This window comes from Styela clava, unplaced genomic scaffold (assembly GCF_964204865.1).
Source record: "Styela clava unplaced genomic scaffold, kaStyClav1.hap1.2 HAP1_SCAFFOLD_18, whole genome shotgun sequence".
Lineage (NCBI taxonomy): Eukaryota > Metazoa > Chordata > Ascidiacea > Stolidobranchia > Styelidae > Styela > Styela clava.
The window spans coordinates 520,001-532,500 of NW_027556465.1; positions in this window are offsets into that span (position 1 = coordinate 520,001).

A 12,500-nucleotide genomic window follows, 5' to 3' on the forward strand; every position below is an offset into this window, starting at 1 on the left:
GGCCGCCTGCAGCGGTGCCTAAAACCCGGGCATAACAATGCGACCGTTCTGCTAGGCCGACAAGCGCTCAAGCCAGACGCTCGATCGAACGCCCCCTACATATTAGTCGAGACAACGGCTCGCTCATTAGCATCGCGTTTGTACTTTAACTTTTTTCGGCTCGGCTTCTTTCGACGCCGATGCCGGCGACGCAGCACTCTCTCGCCCGCCAGCCACCGAGAAAAGGGTGCGCTCCGACCGGCCCCGCACCGCTCTTTCTTGGCTCATTCGAAATTACTGTCTTTCGCTCTGACATGCCTTACCTAGGGTTAGGTTAGTATGCTTGCACGTTTGTACTTTAACTTTTTTTGGCTCGGCTTCTTTCGACGCCGATGCCGGCGACGCAGCACTCTCTCGCCCGCCAGCCACCGAGAAAAGGGTGCGCTCCGACCGGCCCCGCACCGCTCTTTCATGGCTCATTCGAAATTACTGTCTTTCGCTCTGACATGCCTTACCTAGGGTTAGGTTAGTATGCTTGCACGTTTGTACTTTAACTTTTTTTGGCTCGGCTTCTTTCGACGCCGATGCCGGCGACGCAGCACTTTCTCGCCCGCCAGCCACCGAGAAAAGGGTGCGCTCCGACCGGCCCCGCACCGCTCTTTCTTGGCTCATTCGAAATTACTGTCTTTCGCTCTGACATGCCTTACCTAGGGTTAGGTTAGTATGCTTGCACGTTTGTACTTTAACTTTTTTCGGCTCGGCTTCTTTCGACGCCGATGCCGGCGACGCAGCACTCTCTCGCCCGCCAGCCACCGAGAAAAGGGTGCGCTCCGACCGGCCCCGCACCGCTCTTTCATGGCTCATTCGAAATTACTGTCTTTCGCTCTGACATGCCTTACCTAGGGTTAGGTTAGTATGCTTGCACGTTTGTACTTTAACTTTTTTTGGCTCGGCTTCTTTCGACGCCGATGCCGGCGACGCAGCACTCTCTCGCCCACCAGCCACCGAGAAAAGGGTGCGCTCCGACCGGCCCCGCACCGCTCTTTCATGGCTCATTCGAGTTTACTGTCTTTCGCTCTGACATGCCTTACCTAGGGTTAGGTTAGTATGCTTGCACGTTTGTACTTTAACTTTTTTCGGCTCGGCTTCTTTCGACGCCGATGCCGGCGACGCAGCACTCTCTCGCCCGCCAGCCACCGAGAAAAGGGTGCGCTCCGACCGGCCCCGCACCGCTCTTTCTTGGCTCATTCGAAATTACTGTCTTTCGCTCTGACATGCCTTACCTAGGGTTAGGTTAGTATGCTTGCACGTTTGTACTTTAACTTTTTTCGGCTCGGCTTCTTTCGACGCCGATGCCGGCGACGCAGCACTCTCTCGCCCGCCAGCCACCGAGAAAAGGGTGCGCTCCGACCGGCCCCGCACCGCTCTTTCATGGCTCATTCGAGTTTACTGTCTTTCGCTCTGACATGCCTTACCTAGGGTTAGGTTAGTATGCTTGCACGTTTGTACTTTAACTTTTTTCGGCTCGGCTTCTTTCGACGCCGATGCCGGCGACGCAGCACTTTCTCGCCCGCCAGCCACCGAGAAAAGGGTGCGCTCCGACCGGCCCCGCACCGCTCTTTCTTGGCTCATTCGAAATTACTGTCTTTCGCTCTGACATGCCTTACCTAGGGTTAGGTTAGTATGCTTGCACGTTTGTACTTTAACTTTTTTTGGCTCGGCTTCTTTCGACGCCGATGCCGGCGACGCAGCACTCTCTCGCCCACCAGCCACCGAGAAAAGGGTGCGCTCCGACCGGCCCCGCACCGCTCTTTCATGGCTCATTCGAGTTTACTGTCTTTCGCTCTGACATGCCTTACCTAGGGTTAGGTTAGTATGCTTGCACGTTTGTACTTTAACTTTTTTCGGCTCGGCTTCTTTCGACGCCGATGCCGGCGACGCAGCACTCTCTCGCCCGCCAGCCACCGAGAAAAGGGTGCGCTCCGACCGGCCCCGCACCGCTCTTTCATGGCTCATTCGAAATTACTGTCTTCCGCTCTGACATGCCTTACCTAGGGTTAGGTTAGTATGCTTGCACGTTTGTACTTTAACTTTTTTTGGCTCGGCTTCTTTCGACGCCGATGCCGGCGACGCAGCACTTTCTCGCCCGCCAACCACCGAGAAAAGGGTGCGCTCCGACCGGCCCCGCACCGCTCTTTCTTGGCTCATTCGAAATTACTGTCTTTCGCTCTGACATGCCTTACCTAGGGTTAGGTTAGTATGCTTGCACGTTTGTACTTTAACTTTTTTCGGCTCGGCTTCTTTCGACGCCGATGCCGGCGACGCAGCACTCTCTCGCCCGCCAGCCACCGAGAAAAGGGTGCGCTCCGACCGGCCCCGCACCGCTCTTTCATGGCTCATTCGAAATTACTGTCTTCCGCTCTGACATGCCTTACCTAGGGTTAGGTTAGTATGCTTGCACGTTTGTACTTTAACTTTTTTTGGCTCGGCTTCTTTCGACGCCGATGCCGGCGACGCAGCACTTTCTCGCCCGCCAGCCACCGAGAAAAGGGTGCGCTCCGACCGGCCCCGCACCGCTCTTTCTTGGCTCATTCGAAATTACTGTCTTTCGCTCTGACATGCCTTACCTAGGGTTAGGTTAGTATGCTTGCACGTTTGTACTTTAACTTTTTTCGGCTCGGCTTCTTTCGACGCCGATGCCGGCGACGCAGCACTCTCTCGCCCGCCAGCCACCGAGAAAAGGGTGCGCTCCGACCGGCCCCGCACCGCTCTTTCATGGCTCATTCGAAATTACTGTCTTTCGCTCTGACATGCCTTACCTAGGGTTAGGTTAGTATGCTTGCACGTTTGTACTTTAACTTTTTTTGGCTCGGCTTCTTTCGACGCCGATGCCGGCGACGCAGCACTCTCTCGCCCACCAGCCACCGAGAAAAGGGTGCGCTCCGACCGGCCCCGCACCGCTCTTTCATGGCTCATTCGAGTTTACTGTCTTTCGCTCTGACATGCCTTACCTAGGGTTAGGTTAGTATGCTTGCACGTTTGTACTTTAACTTTTTTCGGCTCGGCTTCTTTCGACGCCGATGCCGGCGACGCAGCACTCTCTCGCCCGCCAGCCACCGAGAAAAGGGTGCGCTCCGACCGGCCCCGCACCGCTCTTTCTTGGCTCATTCGAAATTACTGTCTTTCGCTCTGACATGCCTTACCTAGGGTTAGGTTAGTATGCTTGCACGTTTGTACTTTAACTTTTTTCGGCTCGGCTTCTTTCGACGCCGATGCCGGCGACGCAGCACTCTCTCGCCCGCCAGCCACCGAGAAAAGGGTGCGCTCCGACCGGCCCCGCACCGCTCTTTCATGGCTCATTCGAGTTTACTGTCTTTCGCTCTGACATGCCTTACCTAGGGTTAGGTTAGTATGCTTGCACGTTTGTACTTTAACTTTTTTCGGCTCGGCTTCTTTCGACGCCGATGCCGGCGACGCAGCACTTTCTCGCCCGCCAGCCACCGAGAAAAGGGTGCGCTCCGACCGGCCCCGCACCGCTCTTTCTTGGCTCATTCGAAATTACTGTCTTTCGCTCTGACATGCCTTACCTAGGGTTAGGTTAGTATGCTTGCACGTTTGTACTTTAACTTTTTTTGGCTCGGCTTCTTTCGACGCCGATGCCGGCGACGCAGCACTCTCTCGCCCACCAGCCACCGAGAAAAGGGTGCGCTCCGACCGGCCCCGCACCGCTCTTTCATGGCTCATTCGAGTTTACTGTCTTTCGCTCTGACATGCCTTACCTAGGGTTAGGTTAGTATGCTTGCACGTTTGTACTTTAACTTTTTTCGGCTCGGCTTCTTTCGAAGCCGATGCCGGCGACGCAGCACTCTCTCGCCCGCCAGCCACCGAGAAAAGGGTGCGCTCCGACCGGCCCCGCACCGCTCTTTCATGGCTCATTCGAAATTACTGTCTTCCGCTCTGACATGCCTTACCTAGGGTTAGGTTAGTATGCTTGCACGTTTGTACTTTAACTTTTTTTGGCTCGGCTTCTTTCGACGCCGATGCCGGCGACGCAGCACTTTCTCGCCCGCCAACCACCGAGAAAAGGGTGCGCTCCGACCGGCCCCGCACCGCTCTTTCTTGGCTCATTCGAAATTACTGTCTTTCGCTCTGACATGCCTTACCTAGGGTTAGGTTAGTATGCTTGCACGTTTGTACTTTAACTTTTTTCGGCTCGGCTTCTTTCGACGCCGATGCCGGCGACGCAGCACTCTCTCGCCCGCCAGCCACCGAGAAAAGGGTGCGCTCCGACCGGCCCCGCACCGCTCTTTCATGGCTCATTCGAAATTACTGTCTTCCGCTCTGACATGCCTTACCTAGGGTTAGGTTAGTATGCTTGCACGTTTGTACTTTAACTTTTTTTGGCTCGGCTTCTTTCGACGCCGATGCCGGCGACGCAGCACTTTCTCGCCCGCCAGCCACCGAGAAAAGGGTGCGCTCCGACCGGCCCCGCACCGCTCTTTCTTGGCTCATTCGAAATTACTGTCTTTCGCTCTGACATGCCTTACCTAGGGTTAGGTTAGTATGCTTGCACGTTTGTACTTTAACTTTTTTCGGCTCGGCTTCTTTCGACGCCGATGCCGGCGACGCAGCACTCTCTCGCCCGCCAGCCACCGAGAAAAGGGTGCGCTCCGACCGGCCCCGCACCGCTCTTTCATGGCTCATTCGAAATTACTGTCTTTCGCTCTGACATGCCTTACCTAGGGTTAGGTTAGTATGCTTGCACGTTTGTACTTTAACTTTTTTTGGCTCGGCTTCTTTCGACGCCGATGCCGGCGACGCAGCACTCTCTCGCCCACCAGCCACCGAGAAAAGGGTGCGCTCCGACCGGCCCCGCACCGCTCTTTCATGGCTCATTCGAGTTTACTGTCTTTCGCTCTGACATGCCTTACCTAGGGTTAGGTTAGTATGCTTGCACGTTTGTACTTTAACTTTTTTCGGCTCGGCTTCTTTCGACGCCGATGCCGGCGACGCAGCACTCTCTCGCCCGCCAGCCACCGAGAAAAGGGTGCGCTCCGACCGGCCCCGCACCGCTCTTTCTTGGCTCATTCGAAATTACTGTCTTTCGCTCTGACATGCCTTACCTAGGGTTAGGTTAGTATGCTTGCACGTTTGTACTTTAACTTTTTTCGGCTCGGCTTCTTTCGACGCCGATGCCGGCGACGCAGCACTCTCTCGCCCGCCAGCCACCGAGAAAAGGGTGCGCTCCGACCGGCCCCGCACCGCTCTTTCATGGCTCATTCGAGTTTACTGTCTTTCGCTCTGACATGCCTTACCTAGGGTTAGGTTAGTATGCTTGCACGTTTGTACTTTAACTTTTTTCGGCTCGGCTTCTTTCGACGCCGATGCCGGCGACGCAGCACTTTCTCGCCCGCCAGCCACCGAGAAAAGGGTGCGCTCCGACCGGCCCCGCACCGCTCTTTCTTGGCTCATTCGAAATTACTGTCTTTCGCTCTGACATGCCTTACCTAGGGTTAGGTTAGTATGCTTGCACGTTTGTACTTTAACTTTTTTTGGCTCGGCTTCTTTCGACGCCGATGCCGGCGACGCAGCACTCTCTCGCCCACCAGCCACCGAGAAAAGGGTGCGCTCCGACCGGCCCCGCACCGCTCTTTCATGGCTCATTCGAGTTTACTGTCTTTCGCTCTGACATGCCTTACCTAGGGTTAGGTTAGTATGCTTGCACGTTTGTACTTTAACTTTTTTCGGCTCGGCTTCTTTCGACGCCGATGCCGGCGACGCAGCACTCTCTCGCCCGCCAGCCACCGAGAAAAGGGTGCGCTCCGACCGGCCCCGCACCGCTCTTTCATGGCTCATTCGAAATTACTGTCTTCCGCTCTGACATGCCTTACCTAGGGTTAGGTTAGTATGCTTGCACGTTTGTACTTTAACTTTTTTTGGCTCGGCTTCTTTCGACGCCGATGCCGGCGACGCAGCACTTTCTCGCCCGCCAACCACCGAGAAAAGGGTGCGCTCCGACCGGCCCCGCACCGCTCTTTCTTGGCTCATTCGAAATTACTGTCTTTCGCTCTGACATGCCTTACCTAGGGTTAGGTTAGTATGCTTGCACGTTTGTACTTTAACTTTTTTCGGCTCGGCTTCTTTCGACGCCGATGCCGGCGACGCAGCACTCTCTCGCCCGCCAGCCACCGAGAAAAGGGTGCGCTCCGACCGGCCCCGCACCGCTCTTTCATGGCTCATTCGAAATTACTGTCTTCCGCTCTGACATGCCTTACCTAGGGTTAGGTTAGTATGCTTGCACGTTTGTACTTTAACTTTTTTTGGCTCGGCTTCTTTCGACGCCGATGCCGGCGACGCAGCACTTTCTCGCCCGCCAGCCACCGAGAAAAGGGTGCGCTCCGACCGGCCCCGCACCGCTCTTTCTTGGCTCATTCGAAATTACTGTCTTTCGCTCTGACATGCCTTACCTAGGGTTAGGTTAGTATGCTTGCACGTTTGTACTTTAACTTTTTTCGGCTCGGCTTCTTTCGACGCCGATGCCGGCGACGCAGCACTCTCTCGCCCGCCAGCCACCGAGAAAAGGGTGCGCTCCGACCGGCCCCGCACCGCTCTTTCATGGCTCATTCGAAATTACTGTCTTTCGCTCTGACATGCCTTACCTAGGGTTAGGTTAGTATGCTTGCACGTTTGTACTTTAACTTTTTTTGGCTCGGCTTCTTTCGACGCCGATGCCGGCGACGCAGCACTCTCTCGCCCACCAGCCACCGAGAAAAGGGTGCGCTCCGACCGGCCCCGCACCGCTCTTTCATGGCTCATTCGAGTTTACTGTCTTTCGCTCTGACATGCCTTACCTAGGGTTAGGTTAGTATGCTTGCACGTTTGTACTTTAACTTTTTTCGGCTCGGCTTCTTTCGACGCCGATGCCGGCGACGCAGCACTCTCTCGCCCGCCAGCCACCGAGAAAAGGGTGCGCTCCGACCGGCCCCGCACCGCTCTTTCTTGGCTCATTCGAAATTACTGTCTTTCGCTCTGACATGCCTTACCTAGGGTTAGGTTAGTATGCTTGCACGTTTGTACTTTAACTTTTTTCGGCTCGGCTTCTTTCGACGCCGATGCCGGCGACGCAGCACTCTCTCGCCCGCCAGCCACCGAGAAAAGGGTGCGCTCCGACCGGCCCCGCACCGCTCTTTCATGGCTCATTCGAGTTTACTGTCTTTCGCTCTGACATGCCTTACCTAGGGTTAGGTTAGTATGCTTGCACGTTTGTACTTTAACTTTTTTCGGCTCGGCTTCTTTCGACGCCGATGCCGGCGACGCAGCACTTTCTCGCCCGCCAGCCACCGAGAAAAGGGTGCGCTCCGACCGGCCCCGCACCGCTCTTTCTTGGCTCATTCGAAATTACTGTCTTTCGCTCTGACATGCCTTACCTAGGGTTAGGTTAGTATGCTTGCACGTTTGTACTTTAACTTTTTTCGGCTCGGCTTCTTTCGACGCCGATGCCGGCGACGCAGCACTTTCTCGCCCGCCAGCCACCGAGAAAAGGGTGCGCTCCGACCGGCCCCGCACCGCTCTTTCTTGGCTCATTCGAAATTACTGTCTTTCGCTCTGACATGCCTTACCTAGGGTTAGGTTAGTATGCTTGCACGTTTGTACTTTAACTTTTTTCGGCTCGGCTTCTTTCGACGCCGATGCCGGCGACGCAGCACTCTCTCGCCCGCCAGCCACCGAGAAAAGGGTGCGCTCCGACCGGCCCCGCACCGCTCTTTCTTGGCTCATTCGAAATTACTGTCTTTCGCTCTGACATGCCTTACCTAGGGTTAGGTTAGTATGCTTGCACGTTTGTACTTTAACTTTTTTTGGCTCGGCTTCTTTCGACGCCGATGCCGGCGACGCAGCACTCTCTCGCCCGCCAGCCACCGAGAAAAGGGTGCGCTCCGACCGGCCCCGCACCGCTCTTTCATGGCTCATTCGAAATTACTGTCTTTCGCTCTGACATGCCTTACCTAGGGTTAGGTTAGTATGCTTGCACGTTTGTACTTTAACTTTTTTTGGCTCGGCTTCTTTCGACGCCGATGCCGGCGACGCAGCACTTTCTCGCCCGCCAGCCACCGAGAAAAGGGTGCGCTCCGACCGGCCCCGCACCGCTCTTTCTTGGCTCATTCGAAATTACTGTCTTTCGCTCTGACATGCCTTACCTAGGGTTAGGTTAGTATGCTTGCACGTTTGTACTTTAACTTTTTTCGGCTCGGCTTCTTTCGACGCCGATGCCGGCGACGCAGCACTCTCTCGCCCGCCAGCCACCGAGAAAAGGGTGCGCTCCGACCGGCCCCGCACCGCTCTTTCATGGCTCATTCGAAATTACTGTCTTCCGCTCTGACATGCCTTACCTAGGGTTAGGTTAGTATGCTTGCACGTTTGTACTTTAACTTTTTTTGGCTCGGCTTCTTTCGACGCCGATGCCGGCGACGCAGCACTTTCTCGCCCGCCAACCACCGAGAAAAGGGTGCGCTCCGACCGGCCCCGCACCGCTCTTTCTTGGCTCATTCGAAATTACTGTCTTTCGCTCTGACATGCCTTACCTAGGGTTAGGTTAGTATGCTTGCACGTTTGTACTTTAACTTTTTTCGGCTCGGCTTCTTTCGACGCCGATGCCGGCGACGCAGCACTCTCTCGCCCGCCAGCCACCGAGAAAAGGGTGCGCTCCGACCGGCCCCGCACCGCTCTTTCATGGCTCATTCGAAATTACTGTCTTCCGCTCTGACATGCCTTACCTAGGGTTAGGTTAGTATGCTTGCACGTTTGTACTTTAACTTTTTTTGGCTCGGCTTCTTTCGACGCCGATGCCGGCGACGCAGCACTTTCTCGCCCGCCAGCCACCGAGAAAAGGGTGCGCTCCGACCGGCCCCGCACCGCTCTTTCATGGCTCATTCGAAATTACTGTCTTTCGCTCTGACATGCCTTACCTAGGGTTAGGTTAGTATGCTTGCACGTTTGTACTTTAACTTTTTTTGGCTCGGCTTCTTTCGACGCCGATGCCGGCGACGCAGCACTTTCTCGCCCGCCAGCCACCGAGAAAAGGGTGCGCTCCGACCGGCCCCGCACCGCTCTTTCTTGGCTCATTCGAAATTACTGTCTTTCGCTCTGACATGCCTTACCTAGGGTTAGGTTAGTATGCTTGCACGTTTGTACTTTAACTTTTTTCGGCTCGGCTTCTTTCGACGCCGATGCCGGCGACGCAGCACTCTCTCGCCCGCCAGCCACCGAGAAAAGGGTGCGCTCCGACCGGCCCCGCACCGCTCTTTCATGGCTCATTCGAAATTACTGTCTTTCGCTCTGACATGCCTTACCTAGGGTTAGGTTAGTATGCTTGCACGTTTGTACTTTAACTTTTTTTGGCTCGGCTTCTTTCGACGCCGATGCCGGCGACGCAGCACTCTCTCGCCCACCAGCCACCGAGAAAAGGGTGCGCTCCGACCGGCCCCGCACCGCTCTTTCATGGCTCATTAGAGTTTACTGTCTTTCGCTCTGACATGCCTTACCTAGGGTTAGGTTAGTATGCTTGCACGTTTGTACTTTAACTTTTTTCGGCTCGGCTTCTTTCGACGCCGATGCCGGCGACGCAGCACTCTCTCGTCCGCCAGCCACCGAGAAAAGGGTGCGCTCCGACCGGCCCCGCACCGCTCTTTCTTGGCTCATTCGAAATTACTGTCTTTCGCTCTGACATGCCTTACCTAGGGTTAGGTTAGTATGCTTGCACGTTTGTACTTTAACTTTTTTCGGCTCGGCTTCTTTCGACGCCGATGCCGGCGACGCAGCACTCTCTCGCCCGCCAGCCACCGAGAAAAGGGTGCGCTCCGACCGGCCCCGCACCGCTCTTTCATGGCTCATTCGAGTTTACTGTCTTTCGCTCTGACATGCCTTACCTAGGGTTAGGTTAGTATGCTTGCACGTTTGTACTTTAACTTTTTTCGGCTCGGCTTCTTTCGACGCCGATGCCGGCGACGCAGCACTTTCTCGCCCGCCAGCCACCGAGAAAAGGGTGCGCTCCGACCGGCCCCGCACCGCTCTTTCTTGGCTCATTCGAAATTACTGTCTTTCGCTCTGACATGCCTTACCTAGGGTTAGGTTAGTATGCTTGCACGTTTGTACTTTAACTTTTTTCGGCTCGGCTTCTTTCGACGCCGATGCCGGCGACGCAGCACTTTCTCGCCCGCCAGCCACCGAGAAAAGGGTGCGCTCCGACCGGCCCCGCACCGCTCTTTCTTGGCTCATTCGAAATTACTGTCTTTCGCTCTGACATGCCTTACCTAGGGTTAGGTTAGTATGCTTGCACGTTTGTACTTTAACTTTTTTTGGCTCGGCTTCTTTCGACGCCGATGCCGGCGACGCAGCACTCTCTCGCCCACCAGCCACCGAGAAAAGGGTGCGCTCCGACCGGCCCCGCACCGCTCTTTCATGGCTCATTCGAGTTTACTGTCTTTCGCTCTGACATGCCTTACCTAGGGTTAGGTTAGTATGCTTGCACGTTTGTACTTTAACTTTTTTCGGCTCGGCTTCTTTCGACGCCGATGCCGGCGACGCAGCACTCTCTCGCCCGCCAGCCACCGAGAAAAGGGTGCGCTCCGACCGGCCCCGCACCGCTCTTTCATGGCTCATTCGAAATTACTGTCTTCCGCTCTGACATGCCTTACCTAGGGTTAGGTTAGTATGCTTGCACGTTTGTACTTTAACTTTTTTTGGCTCGGCTTCTTTCGACGCCGATGCCGGCGACGCAGCACTTTCTCGCCCGCCAGCCACCGAGAAAAGGGTGCGCTCCGACCGGCCCCGCACCGCTCTTTCTTGGCTCATTCGAAATTACTGTCTTTCGCTCTGACATGCCTTACCTAGGGTTAGGTTAGTATGCTTGCACGTTTGTACTTTAACTTTTTTTGGCTCGGCTTCTTTCGACGCCGATGCCGGCGACGCAGCACTCTCTCGCCCGCCAGCCACCGAGAAAAGGGTGCGCTCCGACCGGCCCCGCACCGCTCTTTCATGGCTCATTCGAAATTACTGTCTTTCGCTCTGACATGCCTTACCTAGGGTTAGGTTAGTATGCTTGCACGTTTGTACTTTAACTTTTTTTGGCTCGGCTTCTTTCGACGCCGATGCCGGCGACGCAGCACTTTCTCGCCCGCCAGCCACCGAGAAAAGGGTGCGCTCCGACCGGCCCCGCACCGCTCTTTCTTGGCTCATTCGAAATTACTGTCTTTCGCTCTGACATGCCTTACCTAGGGTTAGGTTAGTATGCTTGCACGTTTGTACTTTAACTTTTTTCGGCTCGGCTTCTTTCGACGCCGATGCCGGCGACGCAGCACTCTCTCGCCCGCCAGCCACCGAGAAAAGGGTGCGCTCCGACCGGCCCCGCACCGCTCTTTCATGGCTCATTCGAAATTACTGTCTTTCGCTCTGACATGCCTTACCTAGGGTTAGGTTAGTATGCTTGCACGTTTGTACTTTAACTTTTTTTGGCTCGGCTTCTTTCGACGCCGATGCCGGCGACGCAGCACTCTCTCGCCCACCAGCCACCGAGAAAAGGGTGCGCTCCGACCGGCCCCGCACCGCTCTTTCATGGCTCATTCGAGTTTACTGTCTTTCGCTCTGACATGCCTTACCTAGGGTTAGGTTAGTATGCTTGCACGTTTGTACTTTAACTTTTTTCGGCTCAGCTTCTTTCGACGCCGATGCCGGCGACGCAGCACTCTCTCGCCCGCCAGCCACCGAGAAAAGGGTGCGCTCCGACCGGCCCCGCACCGCTCTTTCTTGGCTCATTCGAAATTACTGTCTTTCGCTCTGACATGCCTTACCTAGGGTTAGGTTAGTATGCTTGCACGTTTGTACTTTAACTTTTTTCGGCTCGGCTTCTTTCGACGCCGATGCCGGCGACGCAGCACTCTCTCGCCCGCCAGCCACCGAGAAAAGGGTGCGCTCCGACCGGCCCCGCACCGCTCTTTCATGGCTCATTCGAGTTTACTGTCTTTCGCTCTGACATGCCTTACCTAGGGTTAGGTTAGTATGCTTGCACGTTTGTACTTTAACTTTTTTCGGCTCGGCTTCTTTCGACGCCGATGCCGGCGACGCAGCACTTTCTCGCCCGCCAGCCACCGAGAAAAGGGTGCGCTCCGACCGGCCCCGCACCGCTCTTTCTTGGCTCATTCGAAATTACTGTCTTTCGCTCTGACATGCCTTACCTAGGGTTAGGTTAGTATGCTTGCACGTTTGTACTTTAACTTTTTTCGGCTCGGCTTCTTTCGACGCCGATGCCGGCGACGCAGCACTTTCTCGCCCGCCAGCCACCGAGAAAAGGGTGCGCTCCGACCGGCCCCGCACCGCTCTTTCTTGGCTCATTCGAAATTACTGTCTTTCGCTCTGACATGCCTTACCTAGGGTTAGGTTAGTATGCTTGCACGTTTGTACTTTAACTTTTTTTGGCTCGGCTTCTTTCGACGCCGATGCCGGCGACGCAGCACTCTCTCGCCCACCAG